General features: G+C 43.3%; 1 long non-coding RNA gene across 4 annotated transcripts in view; it reads right to left on the bottom strand.

Annotated features, from left to right (window-relative positions):
- LOC144780855 (uncharacterized) overlaps positions 1–18,510 on the bottom strand; it is an 800,768-nt gene that overhangs the window by 154,480 nt on the left and 627,778 nt on the right. The window lies entirely within an intron of this gene.

Raw genomic sequence — 18,510 nt, forward strand, 5'->3', positions numbered from 1 at the left:
AGCACATTTAAAACAGTAGCGCAGAAGAAAAAGAAGCTTTTTCAAGAAGAAGAAGAAAATAAGAAGACATTGTGTGCATTCTCTTCTCTGTCCATTCCCCTTTCCCCGTTGGGGCTCTACTGGCTACGCATTTATATATTGTGTGTGGCTGGGGAGTCCTGAGGAGGAATTGGGAGCCTGCGTCGTTCTGCTCCTGTGTCATTGGCCAGCAAGAAGAAAGAAGAGCTGGTTCTGACACAGTGCGGGGAAATTGGTCATTGGAGAGACGAGTGTCCCTATTTACAAACTGATAATGCCCAAACACCTGATTTAATTCCACAGACGCAGAATGAGAAACAAAGAAAAACCCAGCAGCAGGTAAAAACGATCCAAGTGCCCAGAGCGCCAAAACCTATTTTTAAAGGAAAATCACCACAGGGTGATGACGTAGAAATCTGGGGAGGCAATGAGAATAGAAATACAGCAACTTCGCAGTATCTACTGAATGACACTTTCTTCTGTGACGACCAGTACTGACGGGGCCTGAGAGGGGAGGACGAGGAGTGCGTACTTGGCGCCTCCTTGCCGGTGGACCAGTCAGGACCATACATTGAAGGAAAGGTTGATGGAAATGATGTCACCTTTCTGTTGGACACTGGTGCTACCCGTTCTACTGTAAGAACAGTGGACTTTCCAAACCTACCCCTCTCGGGAGAAGCAATCCAAGTAGTAGGAGTATCTAATCAACTGATTAGTACACCTGTTACCGAGCCTATGGAGATCTCAATTGGAAATTTTAAAGAAATGCACAGATTTGTCGTCTGTGATACCAGTCCGGTAAACTTACTGGGACGAGATTTGCTGTGTAAAATGAACTGCACCATCTTTTGCACACCAAAAGGCGTCGAAATTCAAACCCCAGATGAAGACGGTATCTACAAGCTAATGTTAATTAGACCTGACTCAGAAATAAAACGAATGACTATACAGGACTTACCTGAAGAACTCCAGCAGACAGTGAAACCAGAAGTGTGGGACTTTACAGGAAAGGATTTAGGATTAATGAAAAACGTAGACCCCATACAAATAGCCATGAAAGAAAATGCAGTTTACCCCAATACCAAGCCTTACAGAATGAGTGCAGAAGTGAGAGCAGGTGTTGCCATTGAAATACAGAAATTGCTAGAAGCAAACATAATACAGGAAGTGATGAGTAGTCCGTGTAACTCACCGATTATGGGCATCAAAAAGCCTAATGGCAAGTACAGAGTAGTTCAGGACCTGAGAAAGGCAAACAAGATAGTGGTTCCTTGCTGCCCTATTGTCCCGAACCCAGCAGTGATCCTGTATCAGATTCCCTGGGATGCTGAATGGTTCACTGTGATAGACCTATGTCATGCATTCTTTTCGATTCCATTGCATCCAGACAGCAAATTTCTTTTCTCATTTGCTTTCAACAGTCACGTGTATGTCTGGAATAGGGTCCCCCAGGGGTACACAGAAAGCCCCTCTATATTTAATCAAATCTTGAAAAAATGCCTTGAATCTTTAGTCTTACCTGGAAAGTCTGTTTTGGTCCAGTACATTGACGACCTATTGGTGGCGTCTAAAAGTAATAGGGACTGCGTGGTTGACACCATTGCCCTACTAAATCACCTGAGTTAAAAGGGACATAAAGTGGCCCCTGAGAAATTACAGTTCTGTTCGAAATCAGTGAAATATCTGGGACACCAGATAGAAAAAGGCATCAGAAAAGTTACCTCAGAGAGAGTCAGAATAATTCAAAATATGCCGTTACCCCGTACTCAGAAAGAAATCAGAATGTTCCTCGGAGTTGTAGGTTACTGCAGGCAATGGATTGTGGGATTCGCAGTCCTTGCAAAACCCTTGATTCAAATGACAAAGAAAGGAGCAAAGGACCCAGTGGAATGGAATGACGAGAGCTTGACCGCTTTCACAAAATTGCGTAATTGTCTGTGTACAGCCCCTGCTTTGGGGATGCCTGACTACTCCAAGGAGTTTGGCCTATTCTGTGACACTCGTGACAATTGTGCACTGTCAGTCCTGACTCAAGAGCATGGATTGACCAGAAGGCCTGTGGCATATTTCTCTGCCACTTTGGATCCAGTGGCTGCTGGATTACCTGGATGTCTGAAAGCAGTAGCTGCAACTTGCACCAGTTTGGAACAAAGTGAATCCATTATCATGGGACATCCGGTAACTGTGTATGTTCCACATGCAGTTGTGATCCTATTGACTCGTACCAAAACTCAGTATCTCACCCCTAGTCGGCTGACTAAATATGAGAGGATTCTCATGGGTGCTGCGAATATAGTCATCACCCGATGTAATATTTTAAACCCTGCCACTCTACTCCCTGACTCAATGGTGATGGAAGATAAGGGAGATAATGAGCATGACTGCATTGATCTAACAGAATTCAGTACTAAACCTCGCCCAGACATTAAAGAAACTCCTTTGCCTGTACACGACGAGGAATGGTTCGTGGATGGTTCATGCATGAGACATGAACTCGGAGGTCTAAGTGCTGCCTATGCTGTGGTCACATTAAACAAAATTGAGGAAGCATCTTATTTATTTGGAGTAAAGTCTGCACAAGTAGCCGAATTGATCGCCCTGATAAGAGCTTGCAAATTGGGAAAAGACAAGAGAATAACAGTGTATACTGACAGTCAGTACTGTTATGGGGTGGTGCATGACTTTGGCCAGTTATGGCTACAAAGAGAATTCCTGACTTCATCAGGTACCCCCATTCGAAATGGAAAAGTGGTTCAAGACCTTTTAGAGGCAATCCAGTTACCAAAAGAATTGGCAGTGGTCAAGTGTATTGCTCATAAAAGGGGCCTTGACCCTGTATCTTTGGGAAATGATTTTGCTGACCGGGTGGCAAAACAATGCGCCATGGATCAGATGTGAATAAACCGAAGCGGGGTGGGGCTGGAAACAGCTGCCAACTTAGAATGTTTGAAGAAGTGCCTACATGGGATGAAGTGAGAGAATGGCAGCATGTGACGCCCTGGGAGGAGAAAGAGAAGTGGAAGGAACAAGGTTGTAGACCGAGACGTGAGGACGGTGTCATTGTGGGTCCGAATGGTATGCCTGTGTTACCCCGACACCTCCTTGCCCCAATGGCCAGATTGATACATGAGGGATCACACATTGGCAGGGACGCCATGGTTCTGGTGTTTCAACAGACTTGGTATAACAAGAAGTTCAGGAAGGTAGCAGAGTCCCTTTGCCAGAGGTGCTTGACATGTCAGCAGTTCAACGCTGGCAAGAGAACAGTAGTTGAACTGATGAAAATTGGGAGATCAGGAGGCCCCTTTGTGAGAATACAAATTGATTTCATTACCATGCCTCGTTGTGAGGGAAAACGATATGTCCTTGTCATCGTCTGCCTGTTTTCAAAATGGGTGGAAGCTTACCCGACCTCTCAATGTGATGCCATATCAGTAGCTAAAATGTTGCTAAGAGAATTGATACCGAGGTTCGGGGTTCCAGTCTTTATTGACTCAGATAGAGGCGGACATTTTCAGAATGAAATATTGGCTCATCTCTGCAAAGCATTTGGGATCACACAAAAGCTGCACTGTGCATATCATCCAGAGGCTTCTGGAGTGGTAGAACAAATAAATGGCACCATAAAGAATAGATTGGCAAAAATATGTGATTCTACTGGCATGAACTGGATAACTGCCTTGCCTCTTGTTCTGATGGGACTCAGAAGCATTCCAGATCGGAGAACAGGCCTGAGCCCCCATGAGATATTGATGGGAAGAGTGATGAGACAAGCATGGGTGCCAGGATACAAACTGTTAAGCATTTCTGATGATTTGGTACTTGAATACTGCAAGCAACTGGGTGACCAAGTGCGTTCTATCTCTCGCCAGATTGGGACAGACGCCGTCGCCAACCCGACAACCCCAGTTCACAAATTGGTTCCTGATGACTGGGTTAAGATAAAGAAACACACTCGTTCGAGTTGCCTTGAACCAAGGTGGGGGAAAAAGCGCCAAGTAATCCTGGTAACCACGACAGCGGTGAAGTGCGCAGGCGTTCCCAAGTGGATCCATGCCAGCCATACCCAGAAGGTGATACCTGACGAGGAGCCTGGAGCTGAAGGTTGTCCAGCTGAGGGGTCTGCAGACGTTGGTCCTGAAGTAGCTGACGACAGACGACCGAGCACCAGCCCAGCTGAGGGTCCCACAGACGTTGGCCCGGAGGTAGCTGATGACACATGGCCAAGTACCAGTACTGCTGAAAATCCTACAGACGTTGGCCCGGAGGTAGCTGATGACGAGCTGCCGAGAATCTGGCCGGATGATTGGATACCCATAGTCGATCTCCCTGGAGACCCACTCAGAACAAGAGAGCGAATAAGAGAAGACAGAGAGTGGAATAGAGAGGTCGAGCAAGGCACAGGCGAAGACCCTCAGATCATTGAGATTCACATCAAGTCTGAGGACGAAGAAGAAGGTCAGACAGGGACAGATCAGGTGATTGACACACCTCCACTGACTCCTGAAATCGAAAAGGGACAGACTAGAAATAGTGTAATAGTTCGAGCAGAAGAAAATCCAGGGATCGAAGTGCTTGAACAGGATCAGTTAGAATTAGAAGAACGTGTTCAGGACAAAGAAATAGAGACATTCAAAAGCAAAAACAAAAATTCACCTGAACCAGGCCAGCTTAGTAACCAGGCAGAAGAAATAGATACAAGACCTGGGACTAGTCAGACAGGAAGGGAAAAAACAGAAACCGAAGCGCCACAGACAAGTGAAAATAAAAGAGCATTAGAAGAAAGCTCGATCGCAGTGCCAGCCAAAAGACTAAAGAAGAAGAAACACATTGAGCCAAGATATGTTAAGAGACTGAAATTAAGACTAAAAACAGTCCAAGAGAAACTTGCAGATATAAGAAGAAGTCCCCGAATTGCAGAAATACCTGAAGATAGCTCCAAGAGAAGGAGTGAGCGAATAAAAAGACAAAACGAAAAATATCAGGACCCGGAGTGGACCTACTTAATCTTGGAAAATTTTGAGGAACTTGATATCACTGACGAAAGCGACGGGGAACAGGTTGCTGAGTACTCTACAGAAGAGGAAGACGAGCTCACCTGAAGTTGCACAGAGTAAAATTTCTTCTGAGCCAAAATGTCTGAGTCAAGAACGAATGGAAGGCCTAGTCGCAGTTGTTGCAAAACATGCTGTAAAGTATGTATATGTAGTATAGTTATAGTCATATTAGTTTGGATAGGACTAACAGTTTTCATTCCTTTATGGTTAGTAAAAATACGAATATTGACCCTACACAGATCACTGACACTGAAGAACTGACAACACGAAGTGTAGAAAGATGTGCGAAAGCACTCAGACAAACAAAACGAGACTTAGACGCATCAGATGAGGAAGGACTACATTACCACGGAGTTAGGAATCAGACACACTTAAATGTTTTCGCAAACTTGTTGGTACGCTATGTAGAGACTATCGAGATAGAGGATTGCTATGTCTGCATGAAGCTACCTACTTCTGTAGCTGAAGGCGTGACATACCATCACTTGCCCCTGACATATGGAATTTCCTGTAGTGTTTTAGCAAGCTTATTTTACAAAAGAGGACCGTTACAGTATTATTACTCTAACAATGACGTGATTTTTTCTGAACTTCCCATACGTGGAAATCTGAATCCTGTACATACCAAAAGTGACGTTACACGTTATATGGGAGAATACTTTCTGACTATAGGTACTATAGACTTAAATGAAGCACACAGAGACAACTTGACCTGTTCATTACATGAACAAGAAAAGGTATTTTTAAACATGGCAGAGAAAAGAAGGGAGAGTTTCCAAAGAAAGGCAAATGACAAAGGGCAGAAAACCCCATAATGGGCTGAGAACATGGAAAGCACCTCAACTGGGGGGGCGGGACCTGCTCTGTTGCTGGATTTCGAAAAGAAAGGGAAACTCTGTCTTCACCGCGAGAAAACTGATTATTATAATAACATTTTCATTGGTTCCAGTCAATGTGAGCACAATTACAAGGTAATTGGAGGTTGGGGTTTCAAAAATGGGTCAGAGCCTGTGTTTCCTGGAATTTATTATATATGTGGAGACAAGGCTTATTTCAAATTGCCGGATCACTGGTATGGAAGCTGCTACTTTGGCATTGTCTTCCCGAAAATATACCATGTGAATGAAATTACTGGAAGCAATGAAAACACTAATGGCTTAGTGCGTAGTAAAAGAGAAAGTGTAGGTGAAATAATGGGTAGTATTTTTAGTGCACTGATACCTGGAGTGGGAGTGGGTCTGAACACTCACAGAATTTGCAAATTGTCCACAATAGTGGATGTGCTGTCTACTGACACAGCTCATGGATTTCTGCTGGTCAATACTGAAATGGTTGCGATCAGAGCAATGGTTTTGCAGGACAGACTTGCTCTTGACACCTTATTAGCAAAAGAGGGCGGAGTCTGCCGAATGTTGAAGGCGCAACATTGTTGCACTTACATTCCGGACAAAAGTGTACAGCTCAAAAGATATGTGAAAAACATTACTAATTTGGAAAGGGAACTCAAACCACTCGAGGTTGACAGTGCCTGGAAGAGACTAGTTGATGGTCTCTCAAATGTAGGTCACTGGTTTGCTAACTTAGGTAGAAGCTTATTGTTCAAAGTACTGATGCCAATTGGAATTATAGGTCTTATCTTATTTTTCATATTCGTCTGTTGCAAATGCCGAAGGCATACTAAGAAGTATCAGGTGAATGCAAGAGGAGTGAAACGGATTGCGGATGAGCTTGAATTGGAGGAAATAAATAATCAGATTTACAAAAGGGTGAAAAATTCTCACCCTACCAAAAATGAGAAGGAAAAATTGAATCGCATGTTGGAAGAGATAGAGTTGTACAAAGTGTGAAAGAAAGTTGGCATCTGGTTCCATTTATGTGTGATGATAGTAAATATCATCAAAGAGGGGATTGATAGAGCAAGATTTCGCATCGCGACTTGCTCGATTCATGAACCTCGAATCTGTCATAACCTCATAACGAAATGTACGTTTTACTAAGCTCTTTTTGGTTGATATACGTGCCAAGTAGAGAAGCTTGCCTATGTGTTTTACTAATACAAATAACCCTTGTCCGTAAAATGGCCGCTGCTTGCATTTCTGTTTCTGCGCATGCGTGAGACATAGTCACGAGGTATGACGCTGTTAGAGTTTGAGAGGGAAAGGGTGCGCATGCGTAATAGCAATAAGATGACTGTGCTCTAGATAACGTGGTGAAGCTTTGCGCTGCTTGCTCCTGTGACCTTGTTCGTTGCCCTCATTCACTAATGCATAGTATATTTTTATAATGATGAAACTAAAGTACGAAATTATGACATGTAATACGTTCATTTATTTCTATGTGCTAATTTGTTTTCGCTTACTTTTCATGTATCCTCGGCACTGAGGGGTGATGGGGCTGGGGAGTCCATCTTGGAGGGCAGCATCGCGCATGATCAGCCGTGGCGAGGTGGCATTGAAACCAAGCCAAAGAAGGTTGCTGCCAGAGCCTGCATGGGAACATGCACCTTCACCCAGCAAGAGCATCTAGATTGTACCATATTGTAACACATTGTATTTCTTTCCATTGTATTCACTGCGGCTTCTCGTGGGAACCCCAATCTTGCTAGGCGGCACCTTAGGATGCTAAATAGGTCTTACAATACTCTGTTCTGATTGGTGTGTTAACCAAATCCTACCTTAGAACCAATCGAAATTTGGGGATTCTGACACTTTGCAACATTTGGGGGTGGTACACTGCCCAAAAACAGTATATCTACCCTGGGTTCACCTAGGGAAATTGTCCGACTTGTCCGAATAGCTGACCTGTCACTGACCCAACGCACTCAATAGGTGACTGAAGATACAGAGCGCTGCGGAGCACTCTGTCCGAAATTGACCATAGACTAAGGTTTTACTAAACCTTAAAGTGCTGGCGGAGCACTTTGCTGGGAGTTTGCTGACCCAATCGGGGTTCTGATCGATAGCTGCAGAGAGGGTGGAGCGCAGGCGTTGCTTCCAAACTGCGGGTGCTGGTCGTGTCCTGGTGGTCCTGTCCTGATCCTAATCTGAGGGTTTCCTGTCCCGCCCTGGGTGTCCATTCTACACCTGCTTTCCATTGAGGGGTATCCTTCCTTGAGGGTTTCCTGTCCTTAACTGACCCGTGGCCAGGGTTGGTTTCCACACCAGTCTAGGTAAATATCTTGCCGAAAACTCTGAAACTGCACCTTTCTATTTTCTGTCTTTGCTTCAATAAAGACATATCTTTGCACATGAAAAGTTTTCCATGCTTTCCGCAACTCATTGCATCTCATGAAACATATGCATTTATTTTCATAGCGTGTTCCTATGTTACCCTACCTTTTAGAAATCATTTTCGCCATTACAGTTTGCAACTTCCTGTTATGGTCTCTAATTTTCTCCCATATATATCACTAAAGAAACTCTGAATTTAGCCCAGTAGCTCTCTTAGTTTGCTTCCTGTTGCATTAGCATTTTTCCATAAATGATTGCCCTTATAGTTCTTCTATACAGCTATGTACTCTTTGCAAAATTGATTTTAGACTGTCTCCTCGTAGTGGAGTGTATGTTCTAAAGAAATTTAAATCTGAGATAAAGCTTTTAAAACTTCTCAGTTGTCCGTGGTCATTTCATGAAATAAATCACAGGTTTACATGTTGGGTTTGTATTTCGCTGCCTTTCCTTTTACAGCTAGCTCCCTGATCCATTGTGGTCATAGGTACCCGTAACAGTGGATGGTAAGTCGGGTACACTAGAAAATAGAAAAGGAACTCACAATTATTGGTAGAAGATTGTGACGTCATCCGATCAATGTGTATATGGTGAATTGGAATATATGGGCCCGAAGCCAGAAGGTGGCGAAATTATTGGTCGGGTGACCCGCGATCTCTAGCAACCGTACCACGCGAACTCCAGCAGGAGTTCGCATCGGACTCGGGGTCCGCAACGTTTGTTTTACCCGCATGGTTAAAGACACGTACGAGTCGCACAGGAGCAGTACAGTTCGCACAGGCCGGTAAAATCGAACAACGCTAGTTTTCTTAACGATTGTGGAACTGTTTGAAACGCTACTGGAACAGGTTTAAATGCTACTTAAGCTGCCTGAACTGTTTTAGAAGTTAGTTGAACTTACGAGTGAAGCCTCTTTAAAGAACTGTAAAGAAACCTCTTGATACCAAAGTACTGTGGCACCAGTTAACGTTATACGGGTCTTGTATTTAAGCCTGCATCTAGATATATTTTTTTTATATGTAAAGTATACAGATTTTTCTACATGCCAACGCCTGATGTCCATTTGTGGTGGGTCTGTCTATTATTGTATGTGATCATAAATGCTTAACTAACTGACGCCCTGGAATTAGCCTTGTCTGCTTGCGCCACACCACCTAGTGGGTGAGCAGGGGTTATTCTGAAGGGTGATCCCCTTATCCTGACTAGAGGAGAGGGTCCCTGCTTGTCACAAGTTCTTACCTGTGCCAACCAGAGACCCCCAAATCTAACATTGGTGGCAGCGGGAGGATTTTCGAATTTGCATCTACGATTTATATACAGTAAATTATTGATCACCACATAGTGAGAGCAGACCTATAACGCAGCCACAGATTTATTGATTTGGTTAGTTTTGCTGGGAGATCTCCAATTTTTTAAAATCATGCCTGGTTCACGCCGTGCTGGAAGTGCAGCCTCTGTAATTTCTGGAATGGATGACGTAGATTGTGAAGGACTTGATGACTACGCAGTGGAGCAGTTGAGAGGCTTCTGCAATAAGTTCAGAGTTTCCCCAATCTAGATGTAAAAAGAAGCCCCACTTCCTAAAGGCGCTGAGGGCCTGGAAGGAATCAAGGGCACCAGAGAAGTGGAAGTAGAACCACCAGAAGGCATTGTTGATTTTTGCAGAGTCCTGTCACCAGTGGAGTTGGCAGACAGGGCAGCAACCAGGGCACATGAAATGGAGATGTCAAAACTCAATGGGCAGAGGGACATGGAGAAACAAAGATTTGCAATGGAAGAGAAAAAACTCCAAATGGATCATGACATGAGGTTGAAGGATTTGGAGCTGAAAGCTAAAAGTTTGGAAACCACTCCCTCTGGTGGCAGCCCATGCCGGAGCAGGTAGAGTCAAGGGTGTACATGCCTAAAGATGTGGTAAAGGAATACTTTAGGGGGGATGACATAGGGCAGTGGCTCAAGGCCTATGAGGAAGCCATGTCCTCCCATCGGGTCCCTGAGAGAGATTGGGGAGCGGGGTTGTGGGGGCGGTTCCTTAGTGAGGGGCGGGACACCCTGCTAGATTTACCCTCTGAAGTTTACAATTCTTATTCCCACGTGAAAGAAGCATTAATGACCTGTTTGGGTTAACTCCTGAATTGTATAGAAAGAGGTTTAGGGGTTGTACTAAGATTCCTGGGGGTACCTATGTGGAGTATGTAACCTTTTCTGAAGAGCACTGGGTGGTTGGGTGAAGGGTAGCAAAGTGAATGATTTCCAAGGTCTCCTTGATTTGATTGCCTAGGAGCACTTGTCTAGTAATTGTTTTCCTGAGCTACACCAGCACCTGATTGATAGCAAGCTGACTAACCCTAGGAAGCTTGCTGAGGAGGCGGACCGCTGGCTCAGCACCAGGGTCCACAAGGGTCCAGTGGGAGACTCAGCAAAGGGTGGGCAGGGTCCCCAGCAGAGGAGTGGGGGGGACAGGGGAAAACAGAAGGAGTTCCAAAGAGGGCCCCAAAGTAATACCCAAGGGAACCAAGGGGGAGGTTCTCAGCCTCCCCCATCTAACAGTATTCATCAAATTCAGGATACAGTACACAGTTAAGATGGTAAAGTGCATAAGTGCCATATTAGAATGTCACAGAAGGACTTATTCCCCTTTTACATTAATCATAAAATCAATTAAAAAAGATAAAAATCTGCTTTCATCCAAGAATTTAGGTCTGAAGTGCCAAAGGCTAAATACAATGAAATATTCGGCAGATTGATAGTACAATACACAATTAATGTGCTTGTGCTCTGATAAAAGTCCTGGTTAAAATTTCAAACCTTTTTTCAATCTCATAAAATTGATAGCCAATAAAAATCTGCTATCTCCAAATACAATAAGCTGGGTTTTATCTGTTTTTAGGATACGTAGCATATCATTGTGCATCCTAACACCCAACTTCCTGCCCAACGGTTTTATCAATTTCCTTCTAGCGTTAAAGTAGGTGGGGCAGAAAAATAGGACGTGTGCTATATCCTCCTGTTTACCCAGCTGACACATTTTACATTTGCTATCTTCCCCCCGTTATGTGACTTTTCCCATTTGATTGTAAAAGTTTTGACTCTGAGAATACCATACCTGAATTTCAGGTAAAATATCTTTGCAAGTTGGGGTTCAATTTGGTCTAAAAATGATTCAAAACGGGGTGTTGGCTTAAACATTAAAAATTCGGTTGTGAGTGAACCAGATCCACAATTTAGGGTAACTTTGTGCACAATAAAATTCCAGTAAACTTTTTTAATTTCCCTTTTTGATTCGAGAGCCAGCCTATCAGGGTTGTTCTAGAATTTGCTAAGGCCCAGATCTGAAAACCACCTGCGGACGTTGGCCAACCAGGGAAATGTAAGATGGGTGTCAAGTGCAATCAATTCACCCAATGCCTGCCTATAAGTGGAAAGTTCGTCAGTAACCCATATCCTTATCCGATATGACAGGGTCATCTAAACTGCCCTATGCTCAATGCGTTTTAACCCCAAATCATACATATAAGGAATCACAGGTGTATTTTGGGGGAGGGGAATCATTGCCCTTAAGGCCCTATTTTCTCCCACAATTAGGGCAGAGAGTTGCTCTCCACCCCACAACTCGGAGCCATACAGAGCGGCAGGTTGGGCCCTGGATTTATACACCTCCAATGCAGGTGTAATAGACTTGGTTCCAGTAGCATGGAGTTTTTTCAGGATGAGTACTGAATTTTGCGTTAAAATAGTTCCAGATTGTCTTATGTGCGGGGACCATGAAAGTTTGGAATCTATAGTTACCCCCAAGTAAACAAAAGTATGGACCCTCTCTAAAACTGCACCATTCAACATTATATTCTTCTTAAAACTTTTGTGAGGCCTAATGGACATGTATTTTGTTTTCGCAGGGTTTATTTCCAAACCTTTTTGTTTAAAGTACACATCAAGGTTGTTCAAAAGGTTTTGCAGTCCCTTTGGTGTCTGTGAAAGCAGGATGGTATCATCTGCGAATGTCAAGGCACATACATGGGTACCACCTAGCTTAGGGGAATCATGATTTGTATTTAGTAGGAAGTCAACCATGTCATTGACATAGAGAAGAAACAGGGTAGGCGCCAGGACACAGCCCTGGCGCACCCCTCTCCTCATTGGTATTTCTTCTGTCAGCTCCCCACAATTGCCCCAACTCACTTTTGCGAAGTTATCTTCGTGTAGTCTAATTAGTTGAACCAGTATATTTTTTGGGACCCCTTGTTTGAGCAGATTTACCCACAAAAGATCTCTTGGGATTGAGTCGAAAGCGGCCTTTAAATCAATAAAGGCCACATACAGTTTACCAGGTCTTAATCTGGTATATTTCCAGGCAATGGTTAACAGCCTAAACACCTGATCTATGGTGCTCTTTCTTTTTCTGAGATCTGCCTGACACGAGGACAGTATATCATTTTCGACTAGCCAATCATTTACCCTATCCATTATCTGCTTTGAATAGACCTTTTGGGTAATATCTATCAAGCTGATAGGTCTATAATTGGCGGGGTCGTCCCTACTACCCTTTTCATATATAGGGACGATCTCCGCGCACTTCCATGATGTATGAATGGGGTGTCCTCCGCTGATTGCATTACCTAATAAATTGATATACGGTGCCCATACCTCAGGGGCGTGTCTAAAGAGGTCTCCAGGGATGTTATCTGGGCCAGGCGCTTTAGACACCTTAATGGCAGCTATAGCCTGCTTGGTATCTTAAATACTAAAGTATAGTGGTTCTATGGCACTCGACATTGTCAGCTCTTTAATAGTGCGTAGGTTCTCACTTGATGGCAAACCCGGACATGCATATAAATGTGCGAAGTGTCTAAACCATGTATTGGGGTCTAGGTTACAATCCTGAGCTGGCTTGCTTGTCTTATTGCCATTTGCAATGATCCGCCAGAATAGCGATTGATCTCCTGTCCTTGCTGCAAGTAGCAGGTCTTCCCAGCTGGAATCCTCCCAATTTCTACGTACTACTTTTAGTGCCTGATTGTGTTTCCTTTCTTGCCTGATTATAACCGGTTGTTTCCACCTTAAGGCCTTGATTAGGCTCCTCTTTGCTTTTCTGCAATCTTTGTTAAACTAGGGATTAACCAGTGGCAACTTGTTACTGGTAGAATGTTTACCTCTCCCTGCTTTATTGAGATGAGGTTTAATATTTTCCACTAGTGTTGCATGGATTTGGGTAATTGGAATGGGATTAGAGATCTCGTTTAAAAAGAAGAAAGATAAGAGATCACTAAAAATATTATAAATAAAAATAAAGGGTTCAAGTTTTCCTAAAATAAATGGCCATTTAACTGCCCTTCTGTTATTACTCATTATAGGCTGTGGGTCCTGCAAGCCCAATCTAGGTTGGTTCTGGAAGTATTTCCCTTCCAGGACTAAACATAGGGTGAAGTGATAACTTTCCCTCCTGGCCTCTACTCTAAAATCAGTCACGTAGGCCCAATGTACAGCACTTATCATAATGTAGTCTATACAAGAGGACGATTGGCCTCTTGAGAATGTGTTTGCACGTGCAAAGTCAGAGGGGCATCTACCATTACAGGACCATAGTCCTTTTTCTATCTTAAAATTAAATATCTGTAAGGCAGAAACAGTACATCCCATTGGACTTTCTGTTTTGAGTAGTGGGATACCCAGTGCTAAGTCTTCTTTTTCCAGTATAGGTTCCATGCCCCTTAGTGGTTCATAGCAACAATTAAAATCACCACCAATTATAAGGGGGCCACTGGATGCAATTAAATCAATGATTCCTCCCAAGTGATTGATTAATGGTGTTTCTTTAGAACGATCTCTTGGTCTTATATATATATTGAAAAGAGAGATCATAGATTTATTGGGAAGCTTTAGGCTTAGTCCCTTGATGTCACCTAAGCCAATAGGTAACATTTCTATTAAAGCATTTTCATGATTTTTAACCCATATTAAGAGTCCACCTGAGGATCTGCCTTTTTTCATTTGATTAGCCTCTATACTAAACGTTCTATTACCCACCTTATATAAGGGTTCCAGCGCCCAGGTCTCTTGGAAAAGGCACAAGTCATGGTTATCTATATAGTCCTGCCAATCAGGTTCCAAGAGTTTTTTTGTAAGACCGGCTATATTCCAGGACAATATTTTAACAGCATTTGTTTTGGGGGCACTATTCTCTAAAATGATGGACCCTCCAACCTGCGATTTCTTTAATCCTTGGTTTACATTAGGGCTCAATCCTACTACGGGTGTCTCGTTACTGTTTTGCCTAGCCAAGCTGGCTAGATCCTGGTCCCCATGCAAATAAAACTGTGTCCCAGATCTTGTCAACATCTGGCCGGTGGGCAAATTCAGTCAATCCACTGCTTCAAGACTATTTTGGACCACCCAAAAATTCCGGGAAGCACCAAAATTATTTTTAGTCATCATAGGATTCAGGGGAGGACCAAAGCTCAATGTACCAGTTTTGTTTTGTCTAATGCAAATGTTTGAATTAAATAATGAGTGGGTTCTTAGATTCAAGGTGATCAGGTTATCGGCTATTGTTTTTGAATGGAACATTAACCTGATATCATCTAGGCCCCCTCCCTCCTGCTGTAACCGTTCAGCACTTTTTATATCAGTTCTGATTACGGAAAGGCATTGGCGTTTAGTTCTTATCGAGTGAATAGCCGTATTAACCAAGGAGTCCTCATCCTCCCTGGTGTCTGGTTTTAGCCTTGGGACATAAGTAAGGAAAACATTGTAGGAAGCAATACCCCCCGTGGACCCGATGTGATGGTTCCCTACCCAGTTCTTGTTGCCATGCTTCTTCCCTCTGTTTGTTCCCACATTCCCAATCCCCCTTTTGCATTATAGTTGGGGGTAAACTCTCTGGTTGCCTTTTTATATAAGGTGGCATTTGCTGTGGTCTATACGCTCTAGGATATCCCTGTAAATTGGCCACCGGGTGCCCTAAGTTTGGTCGGAGACCGTGGCCATGGTCTACATTATGACAATGGTGAGCTTTGTAAGTTTGGGAGCAGTTTTGTATTCCTTCCGTTTGCTTCCTAGGCTTATCATTTCTAATAGTAGTATTACTCGGCCTGGTCTCTATGGGTTTATTCACTCCAGATGGGGTGACTAAGCCCCTCTCGCTTGTATGTAATCTGCTGGTGAGGGTTGCTATCATTTTTTTATTCGCTCTACCCTCTTCCTCAACAATACTCAGTTTACTAGACAAATCTAACACCAATCTGTGTGTGTCGGTAATATGTATCTGTACATGGGCATTTGGTAAGGGTAGGTTAGGCAAGCTTCTATTAGGTGATTGCTCCCTCCCAAATTGTGGCCCTAATATTGTTTCTGGCTTTCTGCTAATACTGAGTATTTGTTAGAGCACTCAATAGATATAATATCTTCTTGCGGGTCGCTATCAAGATCTTTATCTAAGTTATCTGTTGTTTTGTTCCTAGCTCTGGTTATTTTGCTAATTTTAGTTCCTGAGTTTTGGCTTAGAGACAGCTATTACAGGTGAAAAACCCTTTTCATGGCTTTGATGGACAGTAACTATATGGCTATTAGGCTCTTCACTAATGGTTTTATCCTTTTTGCCATAGTAGGATGAGATTTTATATCTCCCCTTAGAGTTAGACTCTTTGCCATTAGACAGCATATTCTCTAACTCTTCAATAAGGTTATCATTGGCAGCAAGTGTGCAGTTCTCGGCTGCTGATTTTGGTTGTTTCTGGGTCCTTGGAATCTTTTTCTTGCCTGTTATCACTTCAGCTGCTTTCCTTTTCCCCATTATTACACGCAAAACACTGTAAGAATAAAGGGAATACTAAGTGGGCGGGATACATTCTCAAAAGCAAATAATATCTATAGTGTACAAAGAAAAATTTCAATGCACCAAGTATGGGTAAAGCACTATTTACCATTAATAAAACCAAGTAAAGCGTGTAAAAAAAAAGCTTTGAATCAGTATTCCATCAAAAAATACGTAAACAAATTGTCATGAAGATGACCCGTACATACACACAGTGTTAAGTTAGCATGGGTTTATCACGCAGTTTAAATGCCATTTTACTTTCCTGCTCTGCTTTGCACATGGCACGCACTTGCGCTATTGTTTAGAGAAGGCTAAGTATTTGGCTTCACATGAGAAAGAAAGCTGTTTTTCTGCATTTCTAAACTGCCTCATTAGTTTTGTCTGTACAGTGAGTGCCTAGACAGTCAAGGTTATCTTGGACACAGTGTCTGTTGTTCGAAATGATCAGCGCACGTTCTAGCCATAACACACATGCAGCTGTGGACACCTCGGATATTAGTGCGTTTAATAATGCACTGCGAATGCATGATCAAACACACTTGGAGAACATTTGTGTGCTGAGCGTTTGTGCAGAATTCAATGTGATCCACTTCTGCTAAGTACCAGAGGTATGGGGCCGCCTAGCTAAGCCTATGAGACCTTCTATGAGTTATAAAATAATCTACTATCCAGGGAGGGTGAAATATAGGTGTATATTCAACCTGTTTCCATTAGCATTGTAACATGCTTTCTCCCTTTGCATTTTATGGAATAGTAACTATGCTGACAGTATTGATTCTGATAATATGTCTGCTTGTATTTGCTAAGATGCCGCGCTTGACATCACGGCGTTAGAAATAAACATTTAAAACTTGCTCTTGTCTCATTTACTCCCTGTTTTGGACTGATATGAGAGTATAACGAAAGAGTGTTCTTGTTTTCCACATCACCTGAGGTATCCTAAGTTTCATGTTCTGGGTTGACTAATCATTGCGGTTTTTGCTATAGAACGAAGTACCAATGAGTCACTGAAGCTAGTCTGGTAGGGGATTTTGGGTACTAAGGTGAGTTTTGGCACACCCTAATTCACTGAGGTCCTAAGTCTCTATGCACAGTTCTGTGTAGGAACAGAGGGCCCGATTCACAGAACTAACTAAAGACAAAGTCCTAAACTTGCTACTTTTGGTATTCACAGAAGTTAGGATTTTGTCTTAAGTTTGACTTAAGACAGACGTAAGACAGACTTAAGTTAGGATTTTGTCTTAAGTCCGTCTTAAGACAAATTTAAGACAAAATCCTAACTTCTGTGAATACCGAAAGTAGTAAGTTTAGGATTTTGTATTAAGTTAGTTCTGGGAATCGGGCCCTATATTCCTGCTACAAAATCAAAGATGATCAGTAGAGTAACAGGAAGTCCACAAATTGTCTCTCACTAAAAGATGTTTTTGGTTTAAAATGTTTCAAATATGTTCCGTTAGTCATTAATCTGTAGTAACCACACTCTCTTACCAGAAATGAAGAGCTGGCAAGCTGATCTACTAGACGAAATGTCAGGGAGGTGGCCCAGCCCAGCCATATGCGGGCTTTGACGGGCACGGATGGGCCTGCCCTTGGGCCGGGCTTCGCCCGGGCACGCCCGCGCGCGACCCACGCTGCGGGAGCCCACAAGTGTTTTTATGGCGCCTCCTGGCTCTTCCGCTATGTCGCGGTGGTAGGCGTCAGGTGAAGGACAGTGGGAGGTGTAGTCCCCCTCAGCAGAATGGCAGCACAGCACGGTGGTTGCTGAATTGTTGCAGTCCCCCTGGGACTGTTAGCACAGGGCAGACAAATCAGGTGGCAACCAGGGCTTGGGAGCCCACAAGTGTTTTTATGGCGCCTCCTGTCACTTCCACTATGACGCAGTGGTAGGCGTCAGGTGAGGGACAGTGGGAGGTGTAGTCCCCCTCAGCAGAATGGCAGCACAGCGCGGTGGTTGCTGAATTGTTGCAGTCCCCCCGGGACTGTTAGCACAGATCAGGCAAGTCAAGCGGCACAGCGCAGTGAATGATGAATCGTTGCAGCCCCCGACACTGTTAGCACAGGGCAGGCAAATCAGATGGCAACCAGGGCTTCACGGGCGTCTAGTCCTACTAATTTATCAGAAAATATTTTTCTTGTCCGCTTGCATTTTGTTATTTCAGACAATTGTGTTTCGTTCATTTTGCTTTTTAGACTTTTTATACATGTTCTCCTTAAACTCCTCAAGTTCAATTTCCCCCATTTCTGGTTCTCTCATTTCTTTTTCCTTATTTTCTCTTTTTGCTTTATTTTGTCCTTTTCTCCGTTTAATACATATACATGCTAATCTCAACATCATTATTAATAATATTATTACAGTCACTGGAATTAGTATTTTCCCTATCAGAGAGCTACAAAT

This window comes from Lissotriton helveticus, chromosome 9 (genome assembly GCF_964261635.1).
Source record: "Lissotriton helveticus chromosome 9, aLisHel1.1, whole genome shotgun sequence".
Lineage (NCBI taxonomy): Eukaryota > Metazoa > Chordata > Amphibia > Caudata > Salamandridae > Lissotriton > Lissotriton helveticus.